General features: G+C 40.1%; 1 protein-coding gene across 3 annotated transcripts in view; it reads left to right on the top strand.

Annotated features, from left to right (window-relative positions):
- Positions 1 to 20,083, top strand: part of GNA14 (G protein subunit alpha 14) — a 217,136-nt gene that overhangs the window by 12,935 nt on the left and 184,118 nt on the right. The window contains exon 1 of one of the 3 annotated variants that reach the window (XM_064291208.1): positions 2,294 to 3,963. The exons of 1 other annotated variant lie outside the window; for it this stretch is intronic. The gene's annotated coding sequence lies outside the window, so the exon portion shown is untranslated. Of the gene's footprint in view, positions 1 to 2,293; positions 3,964 to 17,111; positions 19,772 to 20,083 lie in introns of those variants that run through there. One more of the 3 variants, XM_023544738.2, reaches the window with a different exon arrangement.

Here is a 20,083-nt window from a genome sequence, read left to right on the forward strand (position 1 = left end):
GTTTTATTTATGTGATGGATTACTCTGATTGTGTTTCTAATATTGAACCATTCCTGCATACCTGGTATGAATCCTACTTGGTCATGGTGAGTTATTTTTTTGATTTGTTGTTGAAGTCTATTGGCTAGAATTTTGTTGAGAATTTTTGCATCTAAGTTCATGAGGGTTATTGGTCTGTAATTTTCTTTTTTTTGTAGTGTCTTTTCCTGGTTTTGGTATCAGGGTTATGCTGGCATCATAGAATAAGTTTGGGAGTATTCCATCCTTTTCTGTGCCCTGAAATACCTTTAGTAGTAGTGGTGTTAACTCTCCTCTGAAAGTTTGGTAGAATTCTCCAGTGAAGCCATCAGGGCCAGGGCTTTTTGTTGTTGTTGTTGTTGGGAGTTTCTAATTACCTTTTCAATCTCTTCTTTTGTTATAGGTTCATTTAGTTGTTGTACCTCTGTTTGTGTTAGATTAGGCAGGTAGTGTGTGTCTAGAAATTTGTCCATTTCCTCTAGGTTTTCAAATTTGTTAGAGTACAATTTTTCATAGTATTCTGTTATGATTTTTTTATTTCAGTTGGGCCTGTTGTGATATCACCCATCTCATTTCTTATTTGGGTTACTTGCTTCCTCTCCTGTTTTTGTTTGTCAGTTTGGCCAATGGTTTATCAATTTTATTGATCTTTTCAAAGAACCAGCTTTTGGTCTTGTTAACGCTTTTGATTGTTTTTCTATTCTCTATTTCATTTAGTTCTGCTCTTATTTTTATTATTTGCTTTCTTCTGGTGCCTGAGGGCTTCTTTTGCTCTTTTGTTTCTATATGTTGGAGTTCTTGTGTTAATTTCTTGATTTTGGCCCTTCTTTTTGGATGTGTGCATTTATTACTATAAATTGACCTCTGAGCACTGCTTTTGCTGTGTGCCAAAGGTTCTGGCAGAATATGTTTTCATTCTCACTTGCTTCTATGAATTTCTTTATTCTGTCCTTAATTTCTCCTGTAACCCAGTAGTTTTTGAGCAAGGTGTTGTTCAGCTTCCACGTGTTTAATTTTTTTCCTTGCTCTTTCTGTTATTGATTTATGCTTTTATTATGTCTTTATGGTTGGAAAACATGGTTTGTAATATTTCAATGTTTTGGATTCTGTTAAGGCTTGCTTTACGGCCTAGTACGTGGTCTATTCTGGACAGTGTTCCATGTGCGTTGGAAAAGAAAGTATACTTGGCTGCTGTTGGGTAAGTGTTCTGTATATGTCTATGAGGTCAAATTGGTTGATTGTGGCATTTAGATCTCCCAAGTTTTTATTGAACTTCTTTCTGTATGTTCTGTTGTTCACCAAAAATGGTGTGTTAAAGTCTCCTACTATTATTGTGGAGCTAGCTGTCTCTCTCTCTTTCCAATGCTGTTAGAATTTGTTTTATGTATTTTGGACCCCTGTTGTTGGGTGCATAAATATTTAATATGGTTATATTCTCCTGGTATATTGTCCCTTTTATCATTATATAGTGTCCTTCCTTATCCTTTGTGGTGAATTTTACTTTAAAATGTATTTTGTCAGAGATTAATATTGCTACTCCTGCTCTTTTTTGATTGTTGTTTGCTTGATACAAATTTTTCCATCTTTCAAGTTGTAATTTGTTTGTGTCTTTAAGTCTAGGGTGTGTCTCTTGTGGGCGGCATATCCTGGTTTTTTATGCATTCTGCAACTCTCTGTCTCTTTATTGGTGCATTTAGTCTGTTTACATTCAGTGTAATTATTTATAGGTATGAATTTAGTGCTGTCATTTTGATGTCTTTTTGTCTTTTATGTGTTGTTGACAGTTTCTTTGTCCCACTTAATTTTCTGTGCTGAGTCTTTTTTTTTTTTTTTTTTGTATATTATCTTAGTGCTATTTATTTTAAATGGCTGTTAAGTAAAAATCTGCCAGCCATAGTCTTCCACCCTAGGGGAAAGGTGGAGGGGCTGCCTCCTGCCTTTCTTGGAATTCCTCCCCAAAAGATGAGTGCTCAGATGCTGGGCAGTGCCAAATGATAAAGCTCTACAACAAAAATGTGAGACTTTACATAGACGAAGAAAGAAGTATAGCCTTTTCTAAATGGACTGGAAAATGCAAAATCAAAGAAAAGTCTCAGTATAAGCTTTTAGAGAACGAGGCTTGAAATGAAAAGGAAGCAAAAGCAGAAGTTGTCTTTAAATATGAAGACATTTAATATTGCTGTGGTTAATTTCTTGAATTTTTTTTTTTAAATCATACTTTTATAGGGTCATGACCATTTCATTTCATGTATCTTTTCATCCCAGGAAACTCCCATAGCCATCCACTGTGATTTTCTCTAAAACATTTCACAAATCTGTGGACTTCTGCATTCCCACAGCTGTCATCCCAGGCTTGGCCTCATTGCTCACCTGTGTTTCAGCAAAGTTCTCCTAATTTCCCACTGTCCACATTTGACCCTCTTTGATCCATTCTCTAAAGAGCATCCAGAGTGATCTTTTTAAAATCTTGCATCAGATCATAATTGGCAATCTTAGGCTTCCGGGCATAGAACAGACGGATCTCTTTGGTACCTTCTGTCCCCTCAGAGGGTGCGTCTTAGACTTAAAGAGTCCGTTATAGAGTGGGTCCTGGTGAAGGAGACTGAGTGATGTTCTTGGAACAGTGGAACAAAAAGGAAACCAACAGCAGAGAATGGTGAGAAGTAATAAGATTTAGAAAGCTGAGAGTTAAAGCCAGGAAAAATCTGATTACTTCATGACCCAGTTCCTTTTAGTGGGATCTATTTTTCTTTTGGGCAGTGGTGGTTCAGTGGTAAAAGTCTTGCCTTCCACATGGGAGACGCTGGTTCGATTCCCGGCCAATGCATCTCCTGCACAGTCACCACCTCTCCGTGGAGGCATGTATGTTGCTGTGCTGCTGAACACTTTTCAGCAGAGTTTCCAGACTAGGAGGAAAGGCCTGGAGGTCTGCTTCTGAAAATCAGCCAGTGAAAACCCCATGGATCATAATGGTTTGATCCTTAATCTATCTTGGGGATGGTGCAAGACCAGGCAGGGTTTAGTTCCATTGTGCGTGAGGTCGTCATGAGTTGAGGTGACCCTAGGGCAGGTAATAACAGCAGCAACATTTTTTTTCTCAAGAAGTCTATGCTCCCAGGAACATGTAAATATCAGAAGTAAACATGTGTGAGTCTGTAGCCCTTCCCCTACCTACCTTTCCCCACCTCCAAAAACTAGTTCCTGTTATGCTGCCAACCCCCTGTCTGGGCTCAGGACATCTGTCTGCCATTCTGAGGTCACTGATTAGAAGGAACATGTACTTCTTAGGAGAAGTTACGGATAGGAGCGTCAACAACATGGGAACTCTCCTGATGTTCTTCTCAAAGAGCAGGACCTGACACGTGGCCGTAATTTGAAATCCTAAGATGAGCAGTGGGTTTAGGCTCTGGACACCTGAGTTTGTTTTTTTAGTGGTGGGAAGCTCTGAGTACTGGGTATGTGACCATGAGCAACATGCTCCTTCTTGGCCTTCTGATCCTCACCTGTAAAATGAAAGGTTTGGAGCAAGTGACCTCTGGGATCATTCCATTCCTAGCATTGGATGTTTTATACCAGTGGTCCCCAAATGTGGTCATGGGACCACCATCAGCAGCATCAGCACCACCTGGGAACTTGTTATAAATGCAGCTTCTCAGTCTCCATGATCACCCTCTGAATAAAATTCTGGGAGTGAAGCTAGCAATCTGCGTATGAGTAAGCCCTCCATGTGATCCTGATGTATAGTCAAGTTTGAAAACCTGTTTTTTAGTGTTGTACTGGAGCTCTGGAGCTGACCCCTTGTGACTGCCATCTAGGTGCCAAGGCCAACCTTCCAGAAGATATCTAGGAGGCCTCTAGGACTGACCTGCCTAGAGGATGCTCTGTTTCTTGAAGGTGAACCAATCTCGCCCTCATCAGCTTGGTGAAGAGTCTTCAGAGTCTGAGGTGGGTAGTTTGTAGAGGCTTTTCAGCATTTGTTTCAGGGTGCCAGGCTGGTGGGCGAGGAGGAAAAGCAAGCACATATTTAGCTTTTACCTTGGCAAGCATCATTGCACAAAGCAACAGGTAAACATCTTTGCACAGGCAGTTTAATGTGCTATTCAAAAAGCTGTGCTCCTGCAAATTGCAATGGCTTTATGGCCAATAACCATTTAAGAGTTCCCTTCTGTCATGGACTTAGTGGTGCGGAGAAAGATTATTCTAGTAACAGCTACCACAAATCAGTCTTCTGTTTGAAAATTCACCTTCCGTGGAGCATTGGCTAGTATTTTCATCCAAAGAGTAATATTCCTGGCTGTCAAGTACTTTAATTTGAATTAAGTGACTTTCTGACAAGTTCTTATGTTTTGTACTTTTTTTTTTTAATGAATGAGAGGAAAAGAGAAGATTTATTACTGTTTTGCCTAGAAAACATCTTCTGTATTGTTGGCCATTTTTCAGTAATCTAAAAATGGGTTATCCATGCTATAGCTATCTTGGACCTGCCATGATTAACACTGTCCTTGTTTTGAGTAACTCATCTCCCAAATTTTTGATTCTGTTGTACGGTTACTGTGTAATTGAGAAATACAAGTTAATTATGTTGCTAACCAATATCAAACAAATCAAGTGATAAATCGTCTGCAGAATCATCATGTTATCCACATAGTGGCTTAAGTCACAGTAGTCTAAGTTAGTGCCACTAAAAAGGTAGTTGTGTACCAGTATCAGTCCATGCTTGACAAGTGCAGAAATTGAGAATAAGCATTGAGAAACATCTATAGCAATCTATGACGGTGGTATCCAAAGCTATTTTTATAGCATTTTATAAATGTATCAGTCTGTAACTTAATGGGAAATTACAAAACAGGGCCCTTACCACTGAGAGTTTGAGAAACACAAGTATAAACTCTTCATTTTATGGATGAAGTGGGGAGGGTCCAGAGGGATGAAGTGAATTGGCAGGTGTCAAGGAGCTAGGTGGTCAGTGGCTAATTGGCAGTAGAACCAAGGCTAGGAGTCCAGTCACTTAGCTTCCAATCTATTCTTTCATTAGATCAATCCTGCTCTTCATGTTGAATTTCCTCATTTCTAAGGCAACAGCAATTATAAGACACACCATTGATTTGAAACAGTGTTTTAGGGAAGCAAATGCCATAATAAATGCACAGGGCATCTCAGTTTCAAAAGTCATCTTTTTTGCAAAGGCATCTCAATTTCAAAAGTCTTAATTTATGTGGAAAATAAATCTTGGAATAAAGGACATAAGGTGATTTACTCTTCTTTCTTTATTTTCCCTAACCAGATAGTACACATTTAAAATAAAGTACAGCTGCTATAGATAATTGACATAATATTCAATTTCATGAAATCAATTTAAGTGCTGAAATTAGATTAGAAAAAAACAAGCTCAGTGTATTGCCGTCAGCCCACTGGGTTCTATTTCAAGTGATTTCATCATGAAAACTTTCAAAATAATTTCTTCCTGGATTAATGGGGGTGTCATATGTAAAGAGGGTTTAAAAAAAAAAAAAGAATAACCAAATGTTGGCAGAGTTTTGGTGTATGCTATTGTTTGCTTCGGTGTCTGGATAGCTACGGATGGGCCACATCCAGGTGATTGGTGAGTCTAGGAAGAGTTTTACATGAGACCTTGAACTCTGTGAGGGCAGGATGTATGTCTTCTTTGCTCACCATTGAAATTGAACCCACAGTGCTAAGCACAGAGCTTAGCTCAAATACTGGTTGAACAAATATGTGTGTGTGTCTCTCTCTGTAGAGATTGACATTAAATACCAGCTGAGTAATATAAAGAATTCCTTAAGAGGCTAAGGTCTCTGTTGTTTAGGGTAGTCTAAGAAGGCTCATGAGAGGAAAACAGGTTTGGGCTGGGATTTGAAAAAAGGAAAATTGGAAAATTTTCTAATTTCTAAAAACTGGATTTTTTTTTTACATGTCTCATCTCTTGGCTAATTACTAATTTTGAGTATGAGCTTATACCTGGATTAACGGTGTCAAGATGTGAAAATGAGTGTGGATCCCAAGGATGAAATATGATTTGGAAAGTTTATCCCTTCTGTTTATATAAAGACTTTTCCTAGTAAATGTATAGGATGAGATTTTGATAGGTAACCTGAACTATAAACCAAAATCAAAAACCCAAAACCTAACCCCTTGTCATCTAGTCGATTCCAACTCATAGCGACCCTGTAGGACAGGGTAGAACTGCCCTATAGACTGTAAATATTTATGGAAGCAGACTGCCACATCTTTCTCCCCCAGAGCATCTGGTCGGTTCGAACCACCAACCTTTAGGTTAGCAGCAGAGTACTGTAACCACTGCTCTACCAGGGTTTCTTGATAATTGCTCTTACCTATTGCTTTATTCTGAAATCCTTTGAAAAAAATGGTAACTCATGATGGTTTTTATCTAACTTTTCAAAAATATTTGGTAAAATAAGGGAGTTAGAACACTTGAGTTTAGAAGACCATCTGACACTTAATTTTATGAATAAGAGATCTTGAAGTTCTAAAAAGAGAAGCAGCCGTTGCAAGGACTTAACCCCTTTGAAGTCTAAGACCCAGTTTGGTGTGTTAAGAGCCATGCCGTGACCTGTGCAATTTTTGCAGAAATTGATGACCTCTTTCTGTGCACGTAGCAGAAATAATCAGCTTATGTTACACTAAGCAGAGATATTTGAAGTGGCAAGGCATGTCCTCCACATATAAACACATTGCATTTGTTGAAATAAATCTTTGTAATTGGTGTTATCATTTACAAGTGGTTTTCAGATTTTGGAATTTTGTGTTTGAGTTTTAAAAAATGTGGGAAAGGAGCCCGAATGGGATTATTTGTTTTAAAATTGACCAACTAAGAATGCTAAACATGTTCTAGTACATTCATCTAAGGAACAAAAACAAACCAAAAAGTGACATTTGACACGGTGAATAAGTCCTCTCCAAACACATCCAAAAGTGAACTCATGGTCTTACTTCCTCCTCTTCCACGATTACGTATTTTCAACGATCTTTCTTATGTTAGCAGATGGTACCACTTGACTGCCCAGGTGCTCAAACCAGAATTCAACGAAGCCTTTCTTAATTCTGGCCTCTACTATACTCAACACTGATAATGGAAACAACAATAATAAAGCAGTAACATTTATACACTCAATCACCATTCTAGACACTTCAAGGAAATTGTCTCGTTGAATTCTCACAGTGCTTCCAGGTGCAGTTAGTATTATCATCTCCGTTCAACAGATGAGAAAACTGAGGCCCCCAAGGCAAAGTTCACTAGCAAGAGCAGAGCCAGGATTTGATCCTAGGCAGTCTGCTGACACCAGGGTTTCTGTCTTCCAGAGCCAATGTCTCACCAAAATCTACCCAAAGGGGACAAATCTCTACTGTGCCCACTTCTTGTCACCCTCGTTGCAAATCTACTACCTCCATCCCTTGCTCGCACCGCTTTGTCATCCATCACTCCTTAACCCCAACTCCGCACTGCAGCAAGAGTGACTTTTTTAGAGAGATAAATTGGATTGTTTTTCTGCTCAGAACTTTTCTGTGTCTTCACATTGCCCTTGAACGCAAATCTACAGTCTGTACATGGCCTGTGAAACCCTCTATCTGTCCGCTGCTGACCTCTCTGCCATTAGTCCCTGTGTTCACTCTGATCCAGCCACAAGGGTCTTTTTTTAGGTCCTTCAAGGGGCCAAGCTCTTCCTTCCTAGGTCCCTATCTACAGCACTCTTCTTTACTAGCCTTCTAGCTAACTGCTACTCATTTTCAGACCACACCTTAAATATTTCTTCCTCCTGGAAGCCTTCCTTGACTGCTCAATTCAAAGTGAGTCCCCTGGAACATTCTCCCATAGCATATTACCCATTTCTTTTTAAAAATGACATGTTTCCTGGTTTGAAATACTGTATCTGATGCCGTATTTACCATTTGACTTCCCCACTAGCCTCTAACTTTGGTGAAAAGTAGGGACTGTTTTAGCCAGTGAACCCTCAGCGTCTTGTGTAGTGCCTGGAACAGAGTACCTGGTGTTCATAAATATTTGCTGAATGAAGGAGTATACAGCCATTTAGTATCAACATAATTGCATAAAAGAAAGAAAATTTTTAACTTCAAAAAGTAGGAAGGATTGTAGAAGATGGTACTTTAAATTGAATAAATACACATTTATGACTATTTGTCCTTTTAAAATTTCACCCTCGGATTAATGAAACCTTTATTACATACTGATATTGAACCGTGGGCTAGTGTTTGGGCACCAGTGAGTTATTGTATGCATTTTATTTCATCTGTTTCTTAAGCTTTCAGTTTTTCTCTACGTGCAAATATGAATAGAGATTCTCAGTTTTTTTCTTTACCTCCCCTCCCCCTTTTTTTTTTACATAAAAAGTAGCGTATTTGTGGCAGAGACAGCTAGTCGTTGCCCCAGTTATCTATTCTCTTTCTGTAAGACTAGGAGTTTTATCTGGGCGTGTGGACACCATGCTACAGACTGTATTTCCCACCTTGCCTTGCTGCTAGGTGCGGCCAGGTGAGTAAGTTATAGCCATGGGATATAAACTGAAGCGATGTGGGCCATTTCTGAGTTGTGACCTTAAGAGGAAAGGAGCCTTTCTTTCTTCTAGAGAAGGATGCTGACGTGATGGTAGGAACTAGAGAAACCATTTTTTACCATGAGATGGATGCAGGGTGTTGGAAATGGAAAAGGCAAAATATAGAAAAGGCCTGGGTCCCCGACTTCATGAACCTGCTCCGTCAGCCCTGGACTTCATATAATTGAACGTTTTTTAATAGCAGCTGAACTGGGATCCTAGTTAATAAAACATTAAACTCTCTGTTTTGCACTTGGCTTTTGAATACTCAACAATGTATCTGGCAGTTCTTTTCAAATACTGTGCACTTCCAAGGCAAAAAAAAAAAAATCAGAATCTAATTTAGGAGAAGAGTATAGCAGGCTGTTCTTGGCTGGCTGGTGGGCACTGCGTCTAAAGTCCCCAGGTCTTTGTTCTTCATTTCTGCCACCTTCAACATGGCAGTGCTATGCCACATATTCAGGGATGGATTACCCAATAAGCAAGGTACGCATAGGCTTACTTGTGCTTACTTACTAATCTGTAGGGCACAGTTGTGGAATTGCTGAGGTGGTGGTGGGAGCTAGAGAAACCATCTTTTACTATAAGATGGATGTAGGGTGTTGAGAATGGAAAAGCCAAAATATGGAAAAGGCGAGGGTCCCTGAAATTATGCCCTACAGACTAGTACGTAAGCGTGAGTAAGCCTGTGTATACTTTGCTTGATGCAAGCTGGTGCGTACCTTGCATACTGGTCAGTCCACTCCTGCACATGCTTGCCTGTTTTTTCTGCAACTGAGTTTTTGAATATTTGATAGAGTTTTCTACGAGCAAAGAAACAGCGGTAGCTGCTTGTTTTAATTGATACTGAATTTGTTAAAGCAGAAAAATGTAAAAACTTGGTTTTCCTAAACCTTTAATTTTCATTTTAATTTTCTATAAATCTAGTAATTCTTTGTATAAGAATAACTGGCCACATCATTTATTCTTTGATTTGTTTTTAATTTATTACTGATTAACTCTACTTGTTAATTCAGAAAACTAAATTGTTGCATTTTTAACCTTAAATGTTTTAAACCATATTTACACATTTTAAAAACTTGAATACCCTCAAACATTTCAAATCCCTGACAAAGCTGGCAAGCAAAAGCTAAGTATTTAAGTGACTCTGGTCTGTCTCATAAATTTAAAGTTATAGATTAAAATCAAATTCTCTTAAACATTCAGGTACTGTTTCTACATGTAATCAAATCAAATATTGTTCCCAAATGTAATCAAACCAAACTATCATATTTATACTGCTTACTCTGGTAAAGAATCACAACTCTCACAGATTGTGTAATATCCAATTCAAATACTGTAAATAACAACAGCATCAAAAAGTTCAATGCTGAGTCATGGTTACTATATTTACCCTTAGGTTTCATTTAAGAGTGTTGTCACTCTATGTTTGACTTACTGTTCTTATTCCTTTGTAAAATTCAACCCAACAAAGGGCAGCGGATTTACAGCCTTGGCCTGAGAGTTAGGTTGATTTTTCCAACTCTTACATTTTCTGGCAACCCAAAGTATCACTTTTTCCTTTATTCCAATTTTCACCATTATTTTTTTAAATAATTTTAATCTCTGAATTTGAATCGATTGGATTCTCTACCCACCCACATCTGAAACGGCACCTAATTTCTTCACTACCTAATTGGGGTTGAGAAGGTTCTCCACTTTGTAAGCTCCTTAAAGCTGTCTTATGACCATCATCTCTCATTCTTTTACTATCACTTAACTGAAGAAGAAAAACTTAGATCTCTGATTCATATAATGAGAGACATGAGGTTGTTTCTTAATGTTGGCCTGTATTCTGCTTTGGTATCCTGTGTCTGAGCACATATTATCAGTATAATATGGTTTACGTGTGTTTCTTCCTTTTCATTAGAACATTAAATTATTTAGAGGATGAGTTAAAGAACGAAATGGAATACACTGAATTAAATATAAACCCTAATCACAAACCATAAACCTTCAGAAAATTCCTCCAGTTGGCAGCCATCCAAGCAAGCGTTTGGGTTTAAACGCTCCTTCTTTGTTCTAAAATGCATAAAAGTTGACTGAATAACCCCCTCACTGTCTTCTCTCCGCCTTTGTATTTGTCTTTGGGGAATTGCAGCCTGTCTGTAGGTAGCTCATGCGTGAGAAAACTGCTGGAACTTTCCCTGACCATTTTCAAATTGCCGTTCATTTAGAGTAATGAGGAAGTCTTTCTTACCTGGTAAGTTAATTTGTGCCTGCGCTAACGGATGGGACAGGTGGAGGAAATGAGGAGGAGGCTTTAGTTTATTTGACATAAGGTCATCATCATAAGGTTGGACACTAAAGGTAGCGTCCCCAGTGAAGCCAATTCATCCTGAACACCCACACCACCAGGTAATTTGTAGTCAGTTAGCACTTGCAAGGCAATTTGCCTTTTCCGTTAGGATAATTGAACCAATTCTCTCTACAATGTAGTTGTATCTTGGCGCAAACCAGAAAATGGCCAGACAGTTACTATCTGAGAAAAGTATACTCATTTGTTTAGGAAAACTTGAGCATCTGAAGTTTGTTTCTTGTCATCTTTCTCTTTCAGACCTATGTTGGCCAAAACAGAGGGATTAAAAAAAATTGTTGTTATGATTAGGAAAACTCAAAGCATGCATTAATTATACTATGATATCTGCTAGAGCTATAATTAGAAATAGTATTTCTTATTTGTATTTTTTCCAGAATTCCAAACACTCCTTATTATACTCGCTGTGTTGTCTGTTTAATGGATTGCTTTTCCCTTTAATGTTTTTAAACTGTTACCTACCTGAGAAGGCTGGATGTTGGCTAAAGCCTTATGTACTAATTGCCAGAAATCTTTGGGCTAAGTCCCAGTGTGGCTTCCAATTTGCAGTGTGAACTTGGGCAAATCACAAAACCACTGAGGATCCTTATTGGTAAAATGAGGAGACTGGACTTAGTAATGTCAAAATTCTCCTAGCCCTTAGTTTCTGTGGTAATCCTTCAACTGTGGGTGGAAGCATTAGTTTACCTTGCTCATTCCAGGTAGAAGGTGACTCTGTGTGTGTGTGTGTGTGTGTGTGTGTGTGTGTGTGTGTTAACAAGTGTATTGTGCCTGCTTCCAGAGTAACTGAAGAAGTAGTACCTAGCTCCTGTTTGCCTTGATGATAAGTGGCAGAAAGATGTTCAAATATGCCTTTGTTCTCTAACGGTAAGTGAGTTTTCTGGTAATATGTAAGTTTACACGTGTATTAATCTCAGTGAATCGGAACAGATTTTCAGGCACAGCACTGTATTAATTCTGAAACTTCTGATTGTAGAAATATCTATGGACATAAGAATGACTTCTGAGGTAATACTCTTTAGTCATTCTTTAAAAATCTTCTGCCTTCAATTTACTTTAAAGCATATGAGCATTTAATAATAATAATAGCAGTGTCCTCAGATAGCACTGGCTATATGCCGAATGCTATCATGAAGGTTTTATATCTACTCATTCACTTGATCCTTAAAACAAGTAACTGAGGTACTTATTTCCATTTCACTGATGAGGAAACTGAGGCAAAGAAAGATTAAATAACATGCCCAAAGTCACACACTTGTAAATGTGGAGCTGGGATTTGATTGATCAGGCAGTCTGAGTCCAGGGATTCCTTACTCCCATGGATCCTCTCTACTGCCCCTGGTAAAGAACCTGCCGTGGGGAATCCACACCAGGCTGGGCATTGGAAAAGTCTGAGTGGAGGCAGGACTCTGGTGTGTGTGTCCATTACAGTGCAGTGGGACTTGGGCAAGTCATTTACTTCTCTGAACCACTGTTGTCCACTAGAAATAGAACATGAGCTGCAAACGTGAGCAATGCATGTAATTTTAACTTTTCAAATAGCCACATTTTAAAAAAGTAAAAAGAAACAGGTGAAATTAATTAAAAAAAAATTTTTTATTTAACCCAATTTGCAAAATATAATTATTCAACATGTAATCCACAGTGAAATTTGTCAGTGAGATAGCTTATGTCCTTTTTTCCATACTAAGTTTCTGAAATCTGGTGTGCATTTTACACCTGCAGCACACCTTAGTTTGGACTGTCCACATTGCAAGTGCTCAATAGCTAATGTGGCTAGTGGCTACCATACTGGGAAGCACAGCTCTGAACTCTTGAGAGCTAATGAGACCATGGGGATGGTTGATAACTAAAACTTCAGCTCTGAAAGTCTTCGAATCTATGGCTAGGAGCACTTTTATTCCTTAAATTATTTACCACGAGATTATTTGTTTCCTTCCTGCTCAAATAGCATGGAGAATGCATCCTAAGATAAGAATTCAACAATGAAATGACTCTTGAAGAATCACGAAGGCAGTGTTGTGTCAAGATAGTGTGTCATGGATTGAATTGTGACCCCCCAAAATGTGTGTCAACTTGGCTAGGCCATGATTCCCAATGTTGTGTGATTTGTCTACCATTTTGTCATCTGATGTGATTTTCCTATGTGTTGTAAATCTTACCTCTATGATGTTAATGAGGTGGGATTGGCAGCAGTTAAGTTAATGAGGTAGGACTCAATCTACAAGACTAGGTTGTGTTTTAAGCCAATCTCTTTTGACATATAAAAAAGAGAAGCAAGTGGAGAGACAGGGGAACCTCATACCACCAAGGAACAAGAGCCAGGAGAACCATGCATCCTTTGGACCTGGGGTCCCTGCACTGAGAATCTCCTCTGCTGGGAAAGATTGATGATGAAGACCTTCCTCCAAAGCCAACAGAGACAAAAAGCCTTCTCCTGAATTTGAACTTCTAGCCTCCTAGACTGTGAGAGAATAAACTTCTCTTTGATAAAGCCATCCACTTGTGGTATTTTTGTTATAGCAGCACTAGAAAACCAAGACATACTACGTGCATCCCAAAGAAGGATTTTCAGAAAGTCACCATGCTTTGGTGGGTGAAAAAATATCAATCATTGCTTCAACAAATATCTGAGAGCTTACTGTGGGTTAGGTGATGTTCTGGCTACAGGAATTCAGAAGAGAACAATTAAAACCTTCATCCTTGTGGCACTTATATTGTAGTATAACAGTAAATATGTGAGTAGTGTTGTGGATGGAATTGTGTCCCCCAAAAATACGTGTATTAATTTGGCTAGACCATGATTCCCAGTATTGTGTGATTGTCCACCATTTTGTCATCTGATGTGATTTTCCTATGTGTTGTAAAATCTGCCTCTATGATGTTAATGAGGCGGGATAGGTGGCAGTTATGTTAATGAGGCAGGACTCAATCTACAAGATTAGATTGTGTCTTGAGCCAATTTCTTTTGGGATATAAAAGAGAGAAGTGAGCAGAGAGACAGGGAACCTCATACCACCAAGAAAGCAGAGCCAGGAGCAGAGCGCGTCCTTTGGATCTGGGATTCCTGTGCAGAGAAGCTTATAGTCAAGGGGAAGATTGATGACAAGGACTTTCCTCCAGAGCCTACAGAGAAAGAGAAAGGCTTCCCCTGGAGCTGACGCCCTGAGTATGGACTTCTAGGCTACTAGACTGTGAGAGAATAAACTTCTGTTTGTTAAAGCCATCCACTTCTGGTATTTCTGTTACAGCATTACTAGATAACTAAGACAAGTAGTATGATGATTTTAGGTTGTAATAAGTAGTATGAAGGAAAATAAAGTGGGCTAAGAGGATAGTGAGGGCAGTGGTGATTCAGTGGTAGAAATCTCACCTTACTTGTGGGAGACCTGGGTTTGATTCCTGGCCAATGTACCTCAAGTGTAGCTACCACCTGTCTGTCCGGGAGGGCTGTGTGTTGCTATGATGCAGAACAGCGCTCAGCATAGCTGCCAGACTAAGATGGACTAGGAAGAAAGGCCTAGTGAACTACTTCTGAAAATCATTCAGTGCAAACTCTGTGGATCACGTTGCTCCAGTCCACAACCAATCATGGGGATGTGCAGACCAGGCAGTGTTTCATTCTGTTGTGCATGGGGTCTCCATGAGTCTGAAGCCCACTTGATGACAGCTGACAGCAACAAGTGGGAACTGGGATGGACCTCACCAGATAGATGGTACTCACCTACGTAGAACAAGAGAGAAAGCATTTCAGAAATTCTAGACTGTAAATAAATGTCCCTTAAAATTGATTTCCCTTTAGTACTTAAATTTTTTTCTCCTGATATTCCAGTCAATTTGGAATAATTTTTGAGAAGCCCTGGGAGAGCTTATTCTCCTCTAGAAGGCCAATGGTTAATTTGGGGACTGATGGAATCAAGTTGTGGCCACATTTCTTCATGGAAAGAGGTTCTGTGATATGCTGCCGTTACATTGGTTACAGCAATTAAACCATTTGCCTTTATTCCACAGGCAACTGAGAACTTTCTTTGTGCCAAGGACTGTGAGTACAGAGAAGAATATGATTGACAAATGTAAATGGATTAGCAATGAAATAAAGACCTTGGTTGTGCCAAGTTTGCAAACCTTTAAGGAAGAAAGCTGGTTTCTGCTACTTTAAGTACTTTTGGCATTTATAATAAATTAGGACTGTGGGAGTATTTGCAGTCTACCACCCCCTGACAATTGCTTGAAGGAAAAGATTCTTTCTTACTGGGGCAGTCTGTGGGCTCTCCATGGGGGAATCCAGGCAGAGTGGATGATGCAGAGAGAATGTTAAGAAGTGGTGGTGAGGCAGAGGGCAAGTTCATCTCTGATCTAGAACTGCAGGTGGGGAAGAGGGAGGAGAGAGAAAAACCATGGGACTAGATGTTAGAGGGGCTTTGTTGGAGGGAGTGTTGAGACTAGGAGAGTTTCAGGAAGCATTTTCTGCCTGCGTGGAAGATATTAAGAGGAGCAGTGATAAGGAGAGAACATTTGAAGATGCTGGTGTTGTTAGGTGCCATCGAGTCAGTTCTGACTTATAGTGTCCCTATGTACAATAGAACAAAACACTGCCTGGGGTAGTGAAAAGACAACACACAATACAGGAGAGGTCAGTACAATTGGACTAAACCAAAAGCAAAGAAGTTTCCTGAATAAACTGAATGCTTCGCAGGGGTGGGGGTTTGGGGACCATGGTTTCAGGGGACATCCAGGTCAATTGGCATAATAAAAGCTATTAAGAAAACATTCTGCATCCCACTTTGGAGAGTGACATCTGGGGTCTTAAATGTTAGCAAGCGGCCATCTAAGATGCATTAATTGGCCTCAACCCACCTGGAGCAAAGGAGAATGAAGAACACCAAAGACACAAGGTCATTATGAGCCCAAGAGACAGAAAGGGCCACATATACCAGAGACTACATCAGCCTGAAACCAGAAGAACTAGATAGTGCCCGGCTACAACCGATGACTGCCCTGACAGGGAACACAACAGAGAACGCCTGAGAGGGCAGGAGAGCAGTGGTATGCAGACCTCAAATTCTTGTAAAAAGACCAGACTTAATGGTCTGACTGGGACCAGAAGGACCCCGGAGGTGATGGTCCCCAGACCTTCTGTTGGCTCAAGATAGGAACCATTCCCAAAGCCAACTCTTCAGACAGGGATTGGACTGGACTACAAGATAGAAAATGATACTGGTGAGGAGTGAGCTTGTTGGCTCAAGACACATGATACTATGTGGGCAGCTACTGTCTGGAGGTGAGAAGAGAAGGCAGAGGGGGACAGGAGCTGGTTGAATGGACGTGGGGAACACAGGGTGGAGAGGAGGAGTGTGCTGTCTCGTTAGGGGGAGAGCAACTAGGAGGATACAAACCCAGTGCAGTCGAGTCAATTCTGACTCATAGCGACCCTATAGGACAGAATAGAACTGCCCATAGAGTTTCCAAGGAGCGCCTGGCGGATTGGAACTGCCGACCCTTTGGATTGCAGCTGTACCACTTAACCACTATGCCACCAGGGTTTCCAGGAGTATACAGCAAGGCGTGTATAAATTTTTGTAGGAGAGACTGACCTGATTTGTAAACTTTCACTTCAAGCACAATAAAAATTAAAAAAAAAAAAGAAAAGAAAATGTTCTGCCCCCCTCCCCCCGCCGCCAAAAAAAAAAACAAACAACTTGCCTGGCCATGTGCCATCCTCAAAAGTGTTGATGTGTTTGAACCCATTGTTGAAACTACTGTGTCACCCCATCTTGTAGAAGCCTTCCTCTTTTTTGCTGACCCTCTACTATACCAAGCATGATGTCCTTCTCCAGAGACTGATCCCTCCTAATAACATATCCAAAGTAAGTGAGATGAAGTCTTGCAGTTCTCCCTTATAAGGAACATTCTGGCTGTACGTCTTCCAAGACAGATTTATTCGTTCTTTTGGCAGTCCATAGTATATTCAGTATTCTTCGCCAACATCATAATTCAAATGCATCAGTTCTTCAGTCTTTCTTATTCGTTGTCCAGCTTTCACATGCCCGAGATACTTTCTGCAAATTAAGAATACGTTTCCCTTTGGCATTTTCTATAGACTAAGAACTGGAGAGCGCCACCCGTCTGTCCTTTTGTTGTACTGTGGTGGCTTGTGTGTTGCTCTGTTTCTGGAAGCCACACCACAGATTTTTCAAATACCAGTAGGGTCACTCATGGTGGACAGGTTTCATTGGAGCTTCCAAACTAAGACAGACTAGGAAGAAAGGCCTGGCAATCTACTTCTAAAAATTAACCAATGAAAACCTTATGGGTCACAGTAGAACACTGGCCAACTCACTTGCTTTGGACATGTCATCAGGAGGGTTTAGCCACTGAAGGAGGACATCATGTTTGGTGAAACAGAGGGTCAGTGAGGGCATGGGAGACCCTCAGTAAGATGGATTGGCCCAGCTGCAATAATGGACTCAAACATGCTGATGATGGTGAGGATGACACAGGACCAGGCAATGTTTCATTACCTTGTATATAAGGTCGCCATTAGTTGGAGTTGACTCAATGGCAGCTAACAACAACAACAAAAAAAAAACAACAAGAACTATAAAATTAAGTACATGTCAGTTGCCTCAGTATGTTTCTTTGAATGTGACCCAATGTCAAAATTAAGCAACAGAGGCACCAGGGTTTATTGAGGAAATACACTGAAATCATTAGGATGTGGGACTCTGACCCAGATACTCTAAGAGCTGAAGACCCATGGTGGTTTGACTGACTCAGAGTCACAGAGACAATGAGATGGATGGGACATATGGCTAGTTCTGACTATTGGAATGTGGATGGAAGTGATGTGCACTGCTTCCAGCCCTGGCCCTTACTAAATCTCGCATACACAATCCTCCTCCTTTCCTTTTATGGTCATCTTTGAGGCCGTTTGTTAGAGATGGCAAAGCTACAAGATGGACAGTGCCTTGTCCAACCGTGAGCATCTGCTTTGGACTTTATGTGAGTGAGTGAAAAATAAACTCTTATTTTGTTAAGTCACTGTGATTTTGGGATTTATTTGTTATTACATCATAGCCCAGTCTACCATGACTAATACCCTCTGTTTCCAAACAATAAACACAGAAGTAACCTTTCTGCTACACTCACTGCCTAAATACACTACTAGCTGCTATTTCTTCCCTTACACTGTGGGCGAAACAGCAGTTAATCCTTAATGAATATGGTCCTCTCATTTCCAACATGTTTTTAAACAATATTAAAATCTTAAAGATACCGCTTCTGGCAAAGGGAAGAGGAGATAAAGTATTGGAGCCATTTAGTGGTAAATCACCAGCACATACCAAACAATGGTGGAATTTTTTTAAAGTCAGTTCATGTTTTATAAGGTTAACCCCTGAATATTGTTGTTGTTGTTAATTGCCGTTGAGTCATCATCCTCTGACTTATGGCAACCCTACTCGCAATGGAACAAAACACTGCCTGGTCTTGTGCCATTGTCACGATTGGTTGTGGATTGGACAGTTGTGATCCATAGGGTTTACACTGGCTGAATTTTGGAAGTAGATCAGTAGGCCTTTCTTCCTAGTCCGCCTTAGCTTGGGAGCTCTGCTGAAACCTGTTCAAGCATCATAGCAACACGTGAGCCTCCACTGACAGTTGGGTCATAGCTGCACTTGAGGTACATTGGCTGGGAATTGAACCCAGGTTTCCTGCATGGAAGGTGAGAATTCTACCACTGAAACAACAATGTCCCCATAGTCCATGAATGAGTGAGTCTTTAGCTTACTTTCCTCTGCACTTGCGTCTTTTTGTTTACACACTAGTTTTTAGTATTTGTTTTTATTTAAACATTTCGCCTGGTTTCAGATTCAAGGAGCATTACCTGAGGGGGGAGGTATTTGGGCTTGGTAGATACAGATTGCGTTTGGGGCTATGAACCCCCCAACTCCCACCCAAGTTGGTAGGTATGATGTCTGGAACTGGATCTTGGGGGAGAACCTCCCCCAGAGTTGTCTCACCTTTGCCACCTGCTAGCCTTCTACCTTGGTGAGGCATTTGATTATGATTCTTCTCATGGATGTGATCTTGCTTTTTCTTCCTTGTCACAGGTAAAATGGAGACTTTCCAACAGTTGCTTACTGTCTGCATGACTTTTGATAAGCACTTTAACTTCTTTGGGACGCTACTAATTTCCTTATTTGTAAAATCAAATAAGATAATACATACGCGCATCATCTAAGTTTTTAGCATGGCTTCTGATATGTAGTAATTACTCGATAGTAACTATTTTTATTGATATTATTACCAGTGACAATATTATTTTTTGTTTTCTCTCCAGTTTTTTCTTATTTTTATTTTTTTAAGTTGTGCATTTCTGATGCGTCTTCATGTTTTGCCTTTTGGGGCGCCTCAAATTTGAAACTTCCAGATCATGAGAGTGTTCTGAGTAGATTTGTCTCCATAATGGTAGGCTCAGGATAGAAATTCAAAGGCTAAATACTATTTGGTTCACTCAGAATAGTCTCTTCATTTTTAACTTCACCATCAGGTTGAGCTGTGCTCAAGAGGGAAGAGAAGCTACACAAATCCACCAAGAGTAGAAAAATGAGTCATCACTTTTATTGCTTTGCTTCCTTCTTTTTCTCCAGAGATCACATGAGTAAGAAAAGGGCTGGAAAGGCAGCAGTATAAAGGTAAGACAGTGACAGTCAAGGGGGATTCATTGTCTGAAACTTCACTTGCTTGGCCACTGTTGAAACCCTGGTGGCCAGTGGTTAAGAAGAGCTGGGCTGCTAACCAAAAGGTCAGTAGTTCCAATCCACCGGCAGCTCCTTGAAAATGCTATGGGGCAGTTCTCCTCTGTCCTGCAGGGTTGCTATGAGTCAGAATGGAGTCGACGGCATGGGGTTTTGGTTTTGGCCACTGTTAGAAGATAATTTCCCGTGAACCTCTCATGTTTCTGCATGTCTTACTCCTTTGGTCCAGACTCTTTTCAATGATGTTTGTATAGCATACAGTCTTGGGGGACAGAGATAATGTTTCTCTCTAGGCATACTTATGCCCATTATAGAAGATTCAAGTTTCCTAAGCTCAGGATTCCTCTTCTGTACCTCAA

This window comes from Loxodonta africana, chromosome 9 (genome assembly GCF_030014295.1).
Source record: "Loxodonta africana isolate mLoxAfr1 chromosome 9, mLoxAfr1.hap2, whole genome shotgun sequence".
Classification (NCBI taxonomy): domain Eukaryota; kingdom Metazoa; phylum Chordata; class Mammalia; order Proboscidea; family Elephantidae; genus Loxodonta; species Loxodonta africana.